General features: G+C 34.5%; 1 pseudogene; it reads left to right on the top strand.

The window, feature by feature from the left end:
• The first annotated feature begins 496 nt into the window (after positions 1–496).
• On the top strand, positions 497–4,769 carry LOC145049792 (arginine biosynthesis bifunctional protein ArgJ, chloroplastic-like; annotated as a pseudogene).
• The last annotated feature ends 10,592 nt before the right edge of the window (positions 4,770–15,361 follow it).

The following is a 15,361-nucleotide window of genomic DNA, read 5'->3' as shown; positions in this document are numbered from 1 at the left end:
GCCTTCTTCTCTCTCTCTCTCTCTCTCTCTTCACCGTTTCCATATCCTTCCATCTCAGGTCATGTCTTCACAAATTCGAAGAAAAGAACTAGGGCTTTCAACCACATCTCAGTAAACGTAAGTAACCTTTTCTTGTCTATACTTCATCGGTTCTTTGCTTGAAAATATCTCCAGAAGTCGATCCCGAAGCTCACCCGTGTCAATCGGACGTCGAAACGTCTGTTGAAAGACAATCACATCGTCGCCTCGAATCACACACCGCCAGGCAGTGGATTCATCAAGGATTTGAGAGATTAACTGATCAAGAATTTATAATTTAATCCATGTCTTACTTACTACATAACAGAGTTGAACCACCACTCACCAAGGATTCAAAGGGAATTGCTCGAGCTCCAGGTCTGATTCTAGTTCTTCCATAATGATTAGAAACATAATTAACTCTACAGAAAAAATCATCTCTGTTCCTATATTTAAAACATTTAATTTAAGTGCAAAAATGCAAAGTGTTGATGGAATTCATGTAGTAGTTAGGTTAGCGAAGTTGTCAGTGGACAAAGTCCTGCCAGCACCATGTAGCACTTCAGTTTTGTATCCAGAAACAGGAGGGAACCTCCATTGCTTCACTGCCATAACCTCTTGTGCTGTACTTGACATTCTCACACCTCCGTATGAAGAATATTCCGGAAGAAAATGTACTTATTACCGAGATTACCCCTACTCCAGTTTTGGTAAGTTGAGCATAATCTGTTACCTGATTTTGTGAATTTGTAAAGGTTGTTGTATTCTTTATTGGAATGACAGGAAGTGGAGATGAGTTGATTGATGGAAAAGAAGATGAATATGCATGGTTAGAGGAGATAGATGCACCAGATGTAGCAATAACAACAGCTGATATTGTGAGCAAGAGTGTAGCAGTAGAGTTTGAGGTATCATATTTATATTTATTTGCTTACTTTTTTATTTCATTTATTATCGTTTTATTAAAAAAAGTTATTTTTTTAAGGTTGGTGGAAGCGGTATAAGAATCGGGGGAATGGCAAAAGGTTCCGGAATGATCCACCCAAACATGGGAACACTTCTTGGTGTATGTACTAATATTGCCATATTATTAATTTATTACCACAAAATGTTTTGTAAAAAATTTTTAATTGATTCAAAAAAAATGTCAATTTTCAGGTTATAATGACTGATGCTCGTGTAGATACTGACATCTAGCGAAAGATGGTTCAGGTTGCTGTGAATCGAAGTTTCAACCAAATTACTATAAGTAGTAGCATCATTAAAAGGTATTTTAGTCGTTTAACCAACAGTGACATGTGTGTATTAATAACTAAAATATTGCAGGTAGATGGGGATACTAGCACCAATGATACCATTATTGCTTTGGCTAGTGGCTTATCTGGATCAAACAGGATATCATCATTACACAGTTCTGAAGGAAACCAACTACAAATGTGGTTGATGCGGTATGTTTAAATTACCAATTTACCCTTTTGTTGTTACATGCATTTTACAAGTGTTTTTTTTTTGTTAAGGTAATGCAAGGGCTTGCCAAATCAATAGCATAGGATGGAGAAGGGGCAACATGTTTGATAGAGGTCTGTTTTTTTTTTTTTTTTTTTTTTTGGGGGGGGGGGGGGGGGGAGGGCAGAAGGGTATTTATGGAAATGAGAAATTATGCAGGTGACAGTAAGTGGTGCAGGTAGACCTGGCAATGGGGCGGGTTTGGAGCGAATCGACCTTGATCCAAACCCTTTTAACAAATTTCAAAATCCGATCCAAACCCGCTCCGTAACCCGTAGGGTTTTGAATAATCAAACCCATACCCTTATCCACCGAATCAGCAGATATCCAAACCCGCCCCGTAACCCGTACGTTTTTTGAATAATAAAACACATTTTACTTAAATCATAAAATCACATTTATTAAATAAAACTAAGTTTTGATTTAGAAAACACATTATGTACTCGAGGACTTTCTATTGGAATTAAAATCATAATTTTAGTTACTTCCTATTGGTTTTTGACCGTCGATTGCATTGATAGAGAATAGAAATTACAAACTTTTCTTCCGGTTGATAAATAACCTTATTGATTTATAAATGAAATTGGTGATTACATGATGAAACATAAATGAAATGAAATCATGAATCTTGGGAGAAGAGTAGAAGACTGGAAGTCTAGAAGTTGAGTCCTTGACTCCTATGTAAAAATAATTTAGTCTTTGGCCTTTTATATTTGTATTTCTGATTGGAATTTAATGTAAACTTTATGCAATATAAAATATAAATTTATATTTCTAAAATTTATATGGGGTGGGTTATAAACGGAGCGGATTCGTGCAGATCCATACCCGACCCTTTTAATAAAAGGGTTAGTGGGTATGGGTCGTTAACGGGTAAACGGATCAAAAACTATGCTCCAAACCCATATAATTTTTAAGGGTTTGGATCGGATCAGGGTCAAAACTCGCTCCATTGTCAGGCCTAGGTGCAGGGAGTGAAAGTGAAGCAGCAAAGATTGCACGTTCAGTGGCATCTTCTTCACTTACCAATGCATGATGGTTAATAACTTAATATGTTGTTATTTCAAGGTGAAATAACTACTTCCAATGATATAATGATGATTTTTTATGGTTGGTTTTATCAGGTGGTAATTTATGGTAGGGATCCAAATTGGGGGCGGATAGCCTGTGCTGCAGGGTGTGTGGGGATTTTTTTTTGGCTCAAATGCCCTTAGAATAGCACTTGGAGATATTCTACTTATGGAAGGAGGCCAGCCACTTCCATTTGATAGGTAACAGTAACACCATACATGATAATTGAAATACTGAAAATGCGGGAGTGTTCCAGGGCAGTAGCTAGTAATTACCTGAAAGATGCTGGTGATGCTCATGGCACTGTCAAAATTCAGATATCCATAGGTAACTTTATTATTAAGTCATTCTTTCTACATTAAATAAAAAAGAAACTTGTGTTATTTATTTGTTTATTTTGGGTGGAACGTGAAAAGGGGATGGACCAGGAACAAGGTTAGCATGGGGATGTGATTTAAGTTATGATTATGTCAAGATTAATTATGCAACCTCTTTAGGCCCGGGCAGTCTTGATAAATGCTGGTCAAGCAAATGCAGCCACGGTAATTTTTTACTTAACTTTTTGTTACCCGTGATGTAAAATGACGTATATGCCCTTACAGGGGGATGCAGGTTACCAAGATGTAATAGACTGCTCATATGCCCTTTCCAATGTATGTAAAGTGTAAACCTCATTGTGTTCATTTACGTCATTTTACATCACGGGTAACAAAAAAATTAAGTAAAAAATTACAGTGGCTGCATTTGCTTGACCAACATTTATCAAGATTGTCCGGGCCTAAAGAGGTTGCATAATTAATTTTGACATAATCATAACTTAAATCGCATCCCCATGCTAACCCTTTTCCTAGTCCACCCCCTGTTCACGTTCCACCCAAAATAAATTAGGTTGATTCTGCTCTTGTTATGCACACAAGTGTATTTTCGTCATTTCTTCTCTCTAGTTTTATCTCGGTGACATGATAAATTAGGTTAATTTCATTCTTGCTTTAAATAACATGTTTTGAACAAGAGTAATATTTTAGGTCATATTTAAAAATGATCAAAATAACCTTATTTCTGAACAAGGGTATATAATACATAATTACAATAAGAGAATAATAGATAACTCAAAATAAGGGCAAAATGTTCTTTATCCCAGAAGACAAGATAAAGAACGTGTTTTGTGTATCTATTTATAGTACATATCTTTCACATAACATAAACAACTCTTTAAATTCCATGCATCGTTGACCGGATAATATTTAGGTATAGTTAGTTGTGTACTGTTTCCATCTTACATAATTGATCAATACCCCACTAAATTGATCATCTTTTACAGCCGATTTTGGTGTACATGTCCAAGGTTGATGGGAGATTCAATTTTAGCCCCATCAGTGTTAACTTTCTGACAGAAGTTGCAAAAGTTATCTTTGCACTTGTCATGCTTCTAATACATGTATGTTCTTCATTTCTTAATTTTATTATATTTATCTTCTGCTTTTGTTTTGGAAAACTTTTGTGTGACCTAAACTTATCTTTCATCTGTTTACACCTGAATATATATGATGCTAACTTGTTGGCCTAGTTATTAGGTATTCTGCTTTCATTATTTGCATGTTATCTTAATTGATTTTTAAGTTCTGAACTTAGTGTAGTACTTCTTTCCCTTATTCCTTACAAGTTGCTAAATTCTTTGTTAATTTTCAGGCTAGAAATCAGAAGATTGGAGAGAAGCCACTTCTTTTTGTCTCTAGCTTTGTACAGGTAAATTTGCCACATTTTCCTTTTTGAGTCAAAATATTATGCAACGGTTAGGCTTCTTCCAACAACAAAGTACTCATTATATTCTTAATGATTCCAAATTCTACTTTATGCTAGCTATATATAAAATGCTTAAAAGTTAAAAATTTATACTATATCTTATAACCTATAGAATAAGTTCATTTTTTATAAAAGCAACAACAAAGCTCATGCTCATGTCTTTATGTCTGCCATGGTTTTCTGCAGGCAGCTCACAACAATGTGCTTCTTGAGATCTATTATAAGGTTACTTCTCTCATGGCCAATAATATATGTAGTTGCTTTATTTTTTATTTGAGGATCATAAATGAACTTTATAATAATGTGTACTTGTCTTAATCGTTTCCTGACTGCAGAATTCAACCGGAGGATCAGAGCTTAGCACTAATTAATGTAGGAATTTTGATAACATATTTGCTACCATTTGTTTGTAAATTTTTGTTACAACTTCTATTAATTTGTTTTATCTTTCCATGGAATGATTATTTGTATGACATTAAATTTATGCAATGGATTCTATTTTTGTATATGATATTTTATTATCTATTATTAAACATTAAATACAAATTTAATTTGAAAATAAGCAAATCTATAAATAATATTTTTTTTAAACATTTAAAATTATGATACGCAAAAATGTGTGTCATCTTCATTTATGACATGGCCTTTCTTGACAGGGGCTTCCTTGATACGCATTGCGTGTCATAAACACGCGCGTCGTAAGGTTACGACACGCAAATGCGTGTCGTCTTCCTTTATGACAGGGTCTTCCTTGATACACATTGCGTGTCATAACCGCGCGTCGTAAATGCGCGTCATAAATGCGCGTCGTAAATGCGCGTCGTCTCTCTTTATGACAGGGCCTTCCTTGACACGCATTTGCGCGTCGTCTGAGCGTTTTACGACGCGCAATGAGCGTCGTAAAAGGCCTTTTTTCTAGTAGTGTGGATAAGTCTAATAACTATTATGCGTATGACTTCAGATCCTGATCTACAATCGTAGCTTTCCAAAGCTGTTGTCAACTCTGATCCTATCAGATACGCGTGTCCTTTAGATAAGGGATCATATATTCCTCCATTCTAGATATCGTATGAGACATGATTTCTAATCATTCTCTCTGTACTATTTCTCGAATTACGATTTATGACGACTGAATAATTGAACAAATCAAATTAGCCCTAGCCCAGCCGAGCATTTACGTTTGTCATCACTAAATCATCGAGGGGCCCAAAGATATCGCTTTTATCCTACTTTGGATAAAAGGAACGGATAAACTTTGCTTTAGTGCTCGCTTGCACTTACTCACCGAATCACACACAACAATATGTTTTATGACACCAAGTTACTGGTGCGTTTACATATTATCAATGTGCAACCGATTTGCAAGATACAACTCACACATCTCGGTTTCAAGAATATAAGATGTTATCGTCTCACCAATCACTCGTGATACAATTCATGGAGTGATCCAAGTGAGCGTGGGTTTAATCCAATGCTCAAATCATATTCATAAGCACTCATGAACGTTGCAGCAAACATTTGCTTATGTCTAATACTCTTTAGACAATCCACACACCAATTCATGACAGTCTTTATTCATACCTACTTCCAACATATGAACGACTGTGGCCCGTTCGAATAATTTGACTGTTCTCAACCAATTAAATTATTCAGGAAGTCAAAACATGCAAAGTGAAACACAAGAATAATACTAATCCCATATGGCCTCAAACCTTTGAGCATAAATAAAACACCTTTTATTTATCACCATATCGATTACTCATTATTTGTTGTTTCGGGTAATCAACTTTTTACTTGAATTATTACAACCCTTGTCCCATGCTCTTAGCATGCACACAATGTTTACCTATGGTTCTTACTTTGTGAAATAGATCAAATGAACACATTTCCAATCATACTCATTTCACAACTCCTAATCCTTTTTCATAAGTGAAAGAATATCAAATTTTTGCCACTTATAGAATACGCTAGATTCTAACATTTTTTGCAATGATCCTTTCGTAATGTCATAGCACAAAAGTCACAATGACTATTGCCAATGATATTACAAAGTCCTCTATCGGAGATTGTTACAAGACAATTCCTTAGATGTGATGTCTCTCACTCAAAGTACATTCCTTTGAACATCCTTTTGCATAAAAGTTTCTAATCTAGACATGGATTTTCAATATTCAATTCCCAATATGGACACGTTTCCATATTTTTCCATATGAAAACTCATTCTTAATAGAATCTTTTCTATTCATAATAATGTCGATATGGTCCATCCAATACTATACTTCCAACTACTCACAAGCGACCAATCCTCGACAAATTTTGGATTGTCCTTTGATGGTTGTTTAATTATCTTAGTCAAAACCGATTCTTGTCCTTTTTCCCTCTAAATGCGCTGGACATTTGGAAAATTTTAGAATGGTCAAATATTATAGCATTTGCAATCGATCCTATACCCGAAGCGTATGGGACATGATGCATAATGTCTTACATAAAGATTTGATACTTTATCAATCTTTTGCCATAATATTTTATGTGCTACATTCTCAAAATTCGAACTATGAAGAGGAATGTCGTAATCATAATCGAAATTTGAGAACATACTATGTATCCTTGACTAAATGTATTAACATTCCACAACCTAAGCCTTTAGATTTGAAATGAAGCATAATATCCTCTCCCTTAATTATAGCAAAACAACTTTACAACCCTTACGACTTTGCAAGGTATAACTCTTGTTTTTCTATAATTAATATTGCTAACTTGAAATACTTTCCATAATAATCATACAATCATAACATTTATGCTCCCACTATCATGATGATTATTATAAACATAATACTTATGCTCCCACTAGCTTTGACATGTATTCAAAAACAGCTTAACTTAAAAAAAACAATACTTATTGAATTTCTTAAGTTCATGTTTCTAATACCTAATGCTTTGATAATCCTTTATCTAAGCTTATACACCTTTCCCTTAGATAGCTCATATGTGTGTCTAAACGATTCAGACTAATTGCCAAATCTCACAATTCGAATCATGGAAAGGGATACCGTAACCATAATCGAATTCGAGAATACAATTTTCACAATCACTATCTTTTTAAAATCTCTCTTAGTGAAAGTATTTCCTCACAATCATTTTCATGAAGGAGGGAATCTTATGACACTTAGATTTTAATGGTGTATGTGTGCCTATCCATGTGAATTTTTCAAAACCAAAGTTTACGACAAATTCAAACTCATATGGACCGAACTTTCTTAATCTTGATTTCTTGCCTTATGATAGCACAGCTACCCACCATGTCTTCTAAGTAGTTAAGCAGCTCACCCTTTCTTATCAATGTACTTTTCATTGATCAAGGTCCTTGCCTTTTATGCATTAGAACTCATAGAACTCACAATCATAATTAACTCAATTGGAATGGCACAGAAACAAAATAGTGTCAATACGATAGGTTGTAAACCTCAACTCGTTTGCTAGTGATGATCGATAAGTTTTATTTTGATTTGTTCTTGAAACCTTTCAAGACCATTAAGACTCCCACTGACTCCTTGACATATAAGGTTTTCTTGTCAATAAACATATCTTGAAAAACAAATATTCAAGAGTTAGTTTAGTTTTTATCAAAACATTTCATAAATTGGTCCTAGTTGGTCTTTGTCTTATCCAAGACATCACAACTTTCCACATTTGATGAATGTTATAAACCTTCTTAATACTTATCACTCAATGTCACAATCTTAACTCTAAGACTTGTCTTGGAATGAAGTATGATTGACTTCTTGATTTAACCATTTCTTCAATTCTTGATTCCTCTTCTTAGACATACAATTGTACTAAGACTCACTTAGAGGATCAATTGAGATATGGTTCTTAATCATTAAGACCTATCATAAAGCATAAAAGGTACTCTCCCTTCTTCTAAGAATGGAGAAACTTTTATCTTTCTGCCTACTTGATTTTTCTTATTCGTTCTGCTATTGATTTAAACTTTTTCAATCAATTCAATATTACACTTAATATTATAAGTATAATCATATTTACTAAACCTTTAGTAAATCATGACGAATATTTTTGTTACTCTTATGTGGACTTGATCAACACGCAACTTGTGTACTCGATCTCCTAGTCCTTCACTTGACACTTTGTCAATGAATTAGTATAATTTCCAAATATGAAATTTCTCATTCATCGTGCAACCAAGTTGCATGATTCCAAGTTTTTGTCCAATTGAAACTTGGGAGATGAGAAACTCTCCCTATTTGGTAAATTCTCGACATTTCCACAAACAACATAATTAAGAATCAAATCCATTATTGCTAATATTAGAAATATTCAAACATCAATTTTTCATATACGCCATTGCAAGGATAAATAAATAATATAAAATCAAAATTTATTTTATTATGGAAAAATTTGTCCTTACAATGCAATTAATTGAAAAACTATGCTAATACTTCTTTCTTAGCACTCTAATTCTAACTCTAAGTAGCAGCTCAAGAATCTAATCTTTAAGTAATACGATCAAAATCCGTTCCTTTGCAGTTAGATTCTGCTCACTTCTTCCCTTAAGCTTCCTTTCTTTTCTTCGATCCTACAAAACATCAATTGTAATCTTATCACATTATGTGTTAAGAATCTAGAATAGAAGCTTAAAAGAGTTAGTCAATGGATTCTACCTAAAGCAGAGCCATACGTTTTGACTCTCCCATCTCTTAGATCGCTTAGGTAAATAGGACAGCTTCGTCTCCAATGCCCCTTCTCTTGGCAATAAAAGCAAATCGACTCTTTTGGAACAACACATGGAACTACTTTAGATATTGCCTTTCTCTTATGATCAAACTCTTCGATCATGGCATGTCTTTCGTTGCCATTGCCTATATCCATAGAGGTCTGGAAGGCAGATTCACCAATCAACTTTGCTTTTCCATTGCGCCAAACCATTGTTGATTCAGCAGCAATAAGCATATAAGTGAGATCTATAAGGGTCATGTCGTGGTTCATCATATAGTATTCTCTTACGAACTCACTATACGAGTTAAGAAGTGACTGAAGAACCCAGTCAACATCCATCTCCTCACAGACAATGGATCCCAACATTCTTAACTTATCAATGTGTGACTTCATCCCTAGGACGTGTGCACACACCGACTTTCCTTCTTTATGTTTACTTGCCAAAAGGGCTTGAGTGAGCTTGAACCTTTTAAGCCTTCGAACTTGTGGGTTAGTGAGAATAATTGGAGGAGGTGGAGGAAGTGAATCATGATGTCTTGTTCCTCGATCGAATTGTGGAATATCATCTTCATGTGGAATGCTTGTTCCACGGGATTTGGGAAGACCATAGTTGTCGTACTTTGACATCTACAAAACGGGAGAAAACGAATTCAAGTTAGTTAATTGATTGAGTCCTTAGTAAATCACTCAAATGAGATACTAAGGCTAGGACCCAACACAATATGCTACAACCTAGAAAAGGGATGTTGTAATCTAGTTGCAAGTATTTGAAGGTAAGTGAATGACGATTCACTAATTTCCACCATGAAAAACGAAAAAGAAAATTAAGTTTTTTTTTAAATCTATGAAAACTCCTTGATCCTTTGAGATTCATTGAACTTTTCAATGGCATGTTTAAATCTCGATATGCCCCTCTAGTTTGTGACTGGGATGCCGAAGACCACAAAGCTGGTGTGAATAACCATGCAAACTTACATGGTGCCCTCACATGTTACCGTCACCTATTCGATGTGCCGATAAACCACACACGCTCCACCGAACTATGACAAACATTGAGTCACCCTTTGCTACCTTTGCTTAGAACCATTTAGTGTGCCAGTTAACCACACACACTCCACTAACGTCTTCGCAATGGCACAAAGTGTAATTTCATGGAATTGCATCAATTCACTTTTGCCTAAGTAACTAAGATTGGGAATTTGTAAAACATTTAGTTACATTTGTACTTCATTATACTTATAATGGAAGGTTTTGTCCTATCCTACCCGTTCGGCTAACGACCCTCCACTAGTCAAGAGTGCAGTGGGTAAGAGTGGATACCCATTCAATCGACATTTTATAGGCAATTTCCTTAAACACCCCTTATAGACCAGCTTCGTGAATGAGGCCTACTAACGGTAACACTGACTTTTATTCATACATATATATATATATATATATATATATATATATATATATATATATATATATATATAATGTTAAACTTTTAATGTTATATATAGTATAGGGTGTATTTTACACTTTTAAAATACTAGGTGGTCAAATTTAACGATTATACTTTTAATTCAATTAAATGTAAACCAAAACTTTTATGGATTCATAAAACCTCTTTTAATTATACACCTTCATTAATTAATAAAACCCTAAGGGTGTGATTTGAACTTTTCAAAACAATACTAGGGTTTTAGAATTTAACATTCCTAGATTAAACTTTTAATCAACTTTTAAATTCCAAAACTTGAGGGCAAGTTTTGAAACATTTCAAAACATTAAGGATTAGAATTTAAATACACATCAAAATTAAACTTTTAATCAAAATTTAAATTCCAAAACTTTAGGGCAAGTTTGAAACATTTCAAAACATTAGGGTTTCAACTATTTAAATTTCAAAAACTAAACTTTTGAGTTCAAATTTAAACTATAAAGCCTAAAGGGGAAAATCGAAACTTTTCATAACACAAGGATCAAATAACAAATAATGTAATTAAACAATTAATTTCATCATTATCTATATTTGACCTAATTTCAATTTCTTTCAAAATAAGCTACCCCATTAATACAAATAATTAACTTTAATCATATAAGGAAGTAAATATTTTATTAATTGATAAATATCTTCAATTAGATCAAGAATATACTCATATATATCATAAAATCGGATTTATATTGATCTAATATGATAAAGACAAGTATCTCAAAGATAAACAGCAAGAAATCCCGATATTTGCTCTTTCTGACGCTTGGACTCGCCGAGTACCCCAATGGACTCGTCGAGTAGGGGCTCACTTGCCGAGTCCACAATGGGACTCGCCGAGTCCATCAGGCATGCTCACAAAAAACGAATTTTTCAAGCATGAACATATCAACAAGGCATCAATACAATAGAAACCAATCAAGGCTCTGATACCACTGATGAATTTTAGTCATAAGAACATCCTATGTGCTCATACAAACCCTAATGCTTGGATCTAGGTTTCACTATTGTACATGCAAGTTATCCAAGACTATAAACGCTAATTCTAGCATACAAGTAATCATATTAACATAAGAATGGGTTTAAGATATTACCTTGATTGTTATGTAGCAATAACAATCTCAAATCCTTCTTGTATTGACTTTAGAAAGGTTAGAGTCACAAATTTTACTCATCTAATGGTTCACAAACACCAAGAGCAAGAGGATGAAGAGGAGGAGAGAAGGAGGCTGCCCAAAACATGTGGAAACCCTAGAAGGAAGCTTGTCCACGTTTTTGGGGCATAAGGGCTCTATATATAGTGAGGCTATTAGGGTTATCTAACAAGGAAACCCTAATTTGGATGCTTAAGCCCTAACCAACCCATGGACTCCTTTCCTTAAAGGCCTTGGACGATTTCTAATGGGTTTCCCCGTAGAATTCGTCCAACCTTATAATATAAGGCAATTCATGGCCCAATTGCAATTATCTTATATTTACAATTCCAGTCCCTTAAGTTTAATTAATCTCTTTTAGTCACAAACTTAATTCTTATTAATTCTTAACTAATATTAATTAAACAATATGATTTCACTTTTAATATATTATTCTCATAATATATTAATAAATCATATTTAATCCTTTCTCTCCATAATTCATCCTATCAAGTTGCTTTGGTGAAGGCAACCCAAAAGGACCATGCACCATCGGGTCAAGTACATACGAAAATAGTTATGGACTTAGACACTAATCCAACAGATATGACATCAAGAAAAATTATGATTGGTATATTTTATTACCAATTTTTTTATAATCACATTTTATATTTTAAAAATAAAAAAGATAATACTTTGCCATCCAATGACATTAACTTTGTTGGAAAAAACTTTATTTTTAGATGTTGGAAAAATCGTTGGGGCAAAACTAAACTACTCGCCTATGTTTGGCCATCCAAGGACATTAACTTCGTTCAATTTCTTTTTCCAAGACAAACCGTAAGTTTTTCGGTTATGCACATTAAACATATATTTACCAACACATATTCGTTTACCATATTTTGACCCTATTTGTTAATAGACAATGCAAATATAATAAAGGTTAAGCTATATATAACACAGCGCACACGCCACCAAATTGTGATGCTCTATTATGCGTTGAAGAGAAAGTATATAATATACGTAATTCCTGGTTCCTAGTATGCGTTTAATTATAATTTATTCGTGTTTACAGAGCAAATCGACGAGTTGGAAACCCCAAACTCGTCGAGTAGAGATTATAAGGACCGCGTGATTTGAGTAACCTACTCGACGAGTTGAGAGGCCTGAACTCGACGAGTAGAACGACTGGGATGAAACCCTAATTTCTAGGGTTTTGCACCCTATTTAAACGACTTAATATTTCCCCACCAGCCCTCATCGGCCTTCCTGAAACCCTAAATCGTATTGTGAGCTCCTTGTTTAGAAACTTGAGGTTTTGAGCGGATTTTGTATGTTCTTGTGCTTGGTGAAGGACTTTAAAGAACTAGAAGGTCATTAAGCTTGAGGAGAAGCACTAGATCTGGGATCTCGTCCATCTTTGGCAATTTTCCGAGGTAAAAAGTCCCTAACTTGATGATTAATAACTTAGATTTATATTAGTGTTGTTTTATGGAACTTTTGACCCCCATTATCAGAACATGATACCCTTTATAGTCCTGATGCTACAAACTCCCATTCTCAATGTTATTTAGTCCTTAGATTCATAAAAAGGGCCCTACACCCGTTCTTTTCCAAGAAAAGACCATGTCCATATAAGTAGGTTGCTATATCTCGAGATTGACTCCATTTGAGGCATGTAAAGCCATCAAGTTGTCGACTTTACAGAAATATGCCATGGAAACAATGTAGATCTATATTATGGAACCTTAGATCTGAGGAAAGGGCTGAATAGACTAGAAATATGAGGAACTCAGCAAGTTAGAGAAACTCGATGAGTTGAATCGAACATTTCCGATTCTGTTAATGGAACTCGGTGAGTCTGTAAAACCCAAGATTCTTGGTGTATCAATCGGATTCACTATGATGGTGCGGAATCCCAATCAAGTGAAAGATGCAAGATGTAATATGGAAGAAGGTCACGATGATTAATCTTCAGTGCACACTATTATTGATAATACTCGGGTACATAACATACATAAAACACTCTCGGTTCTCTCTTTTTCTCTAAACATGTTCTTAGCTTGAGGAGTCACACAAAAACGTCTCTCACTCACGTCTCACCCTTTTTCATGCCTAAAAAACACAATATATATATATATATATATATATATATATATATATATATATATATATATATATATACCTGGACATAAATACAAACGCTCAACCCAAAACCCAAAAGCCTAACCGAAATCACATGTGATTTTGATCCAAACAACACCAAAACATGGTGTTTTCGGTCCTAGACCGAGAACTCTAACAACTTCTGAAAAGCAAAGTATAAACCACAATTTATGACCTAACAATCCCCCCTTGGTTTGTAGCTTTTTTTTTCTTTTCAATCTTCTCTTCGTTCTTGACTTCAGCCTTAATCTTCGATTTCTTCACAAATTCAAGATGAACATATGAATTTCTACATGAATGACTTTATCTTGAACAGTTAGACTTCCTTCAAAGATTTAACCTTGAACGCACATTGGGTATAGAGGCTTCTTGTAAAGGTTCATGAAAATCAGCACTTTCAGCTTTGAAAAACTTCAGAGATAATAACACAGAGACCGATTCTTCTAGATCGCTTTAGCAGGTTCATAGATAGCAGCAAATTGATTGAGGAGGCTTCATTGCAATCTGTCACATAACTTTAACTACACCTTTGATGGGTTTGATCCAAAAGAACATCCTATGTGCTCATGCAAACCCTAATGCATGGATCTAGGTTTCTCTAATTGTACATGCATTCATCCAAGACTTTCAAACCCTAGATCTAGTGTATATAATCGAAATTAACATAACAAAACAGATCTAGATATTTACCTTGTTGATTAAAGATCTTGAAGCCTTGAGAACTTCAGCACCTCAAATTCTGTGCCTCTAATGAATCACAAACACCAATACCAATTAGAGGAAACAAGAGAGAGAGGGGAGAAGAGAATTTCGGCTCTAGGACATCTAGGGTTCAAGTGTTCTCCGAAATCCCAAGCCTTAGGGATCTTTATATAGGTTTGGAAATCAGGGTTTCAGTGATTATCCTTATCTGGTTACTTAGCCACCAAGCAGCCCAAGGATAATTCTAGAAGCCCTATCTTGGACGAATTCCTAAGGCCTTATCCTTAAAATTCTTCCACCCTATCTATTAGGGTTTCCTTGCCTAACTTTGCAACTATCACATAATTATAGTTCAGCCCCTTAAGTTTGATTAACTTCTTTTGATCGCAAAACTAATTAATTATTGACCAATGTTAATTAAACAAATATGATTTCTCTTTGAATATATTAGACTTATAAAATATTAATAAACCTTAATCACCTCTTTCTATATTATTCCTCCATTCAAGTTACATTGGTGAAGGCAACCCAAAAGGACCATGCACAACCAGATCGAGTACATACGAAATATAGTTATGGACTTAGACACTAATCCAACAGGCTCCCACTTGGATAAGTCTAATAACTATAAATGCAAATATAACTTCTGGATCCGATTAGCAATCGCAGTTCTCAAAACTCTTGATCTTATCAATATCTTGTCCTTTAGATAAGGGATCGTATAATCCTCGGTTCTGGATATCGTGTAGACAAT

Source organism: Lactuca serriola, chromosome 5 (assembly GCF_051521515.1).
Source record: "Lactuca serriola cultivar US96UC23 chromosome 5, Lser_US96UC23_V15, whole genome shotgun sequence".
NCBI classification, from domain to species: domain Eukaryota; kingdom Viridiplantae; phylum Streptophyta; class Magnoliopsida; order Asterales; family Asteraceae; genus Lactuca; species Lactuca serriola.
Note: the sequence above shows the minus strand (reverse complement) of the source record. Positions and strands in the feature narration are given on the sequence as shown.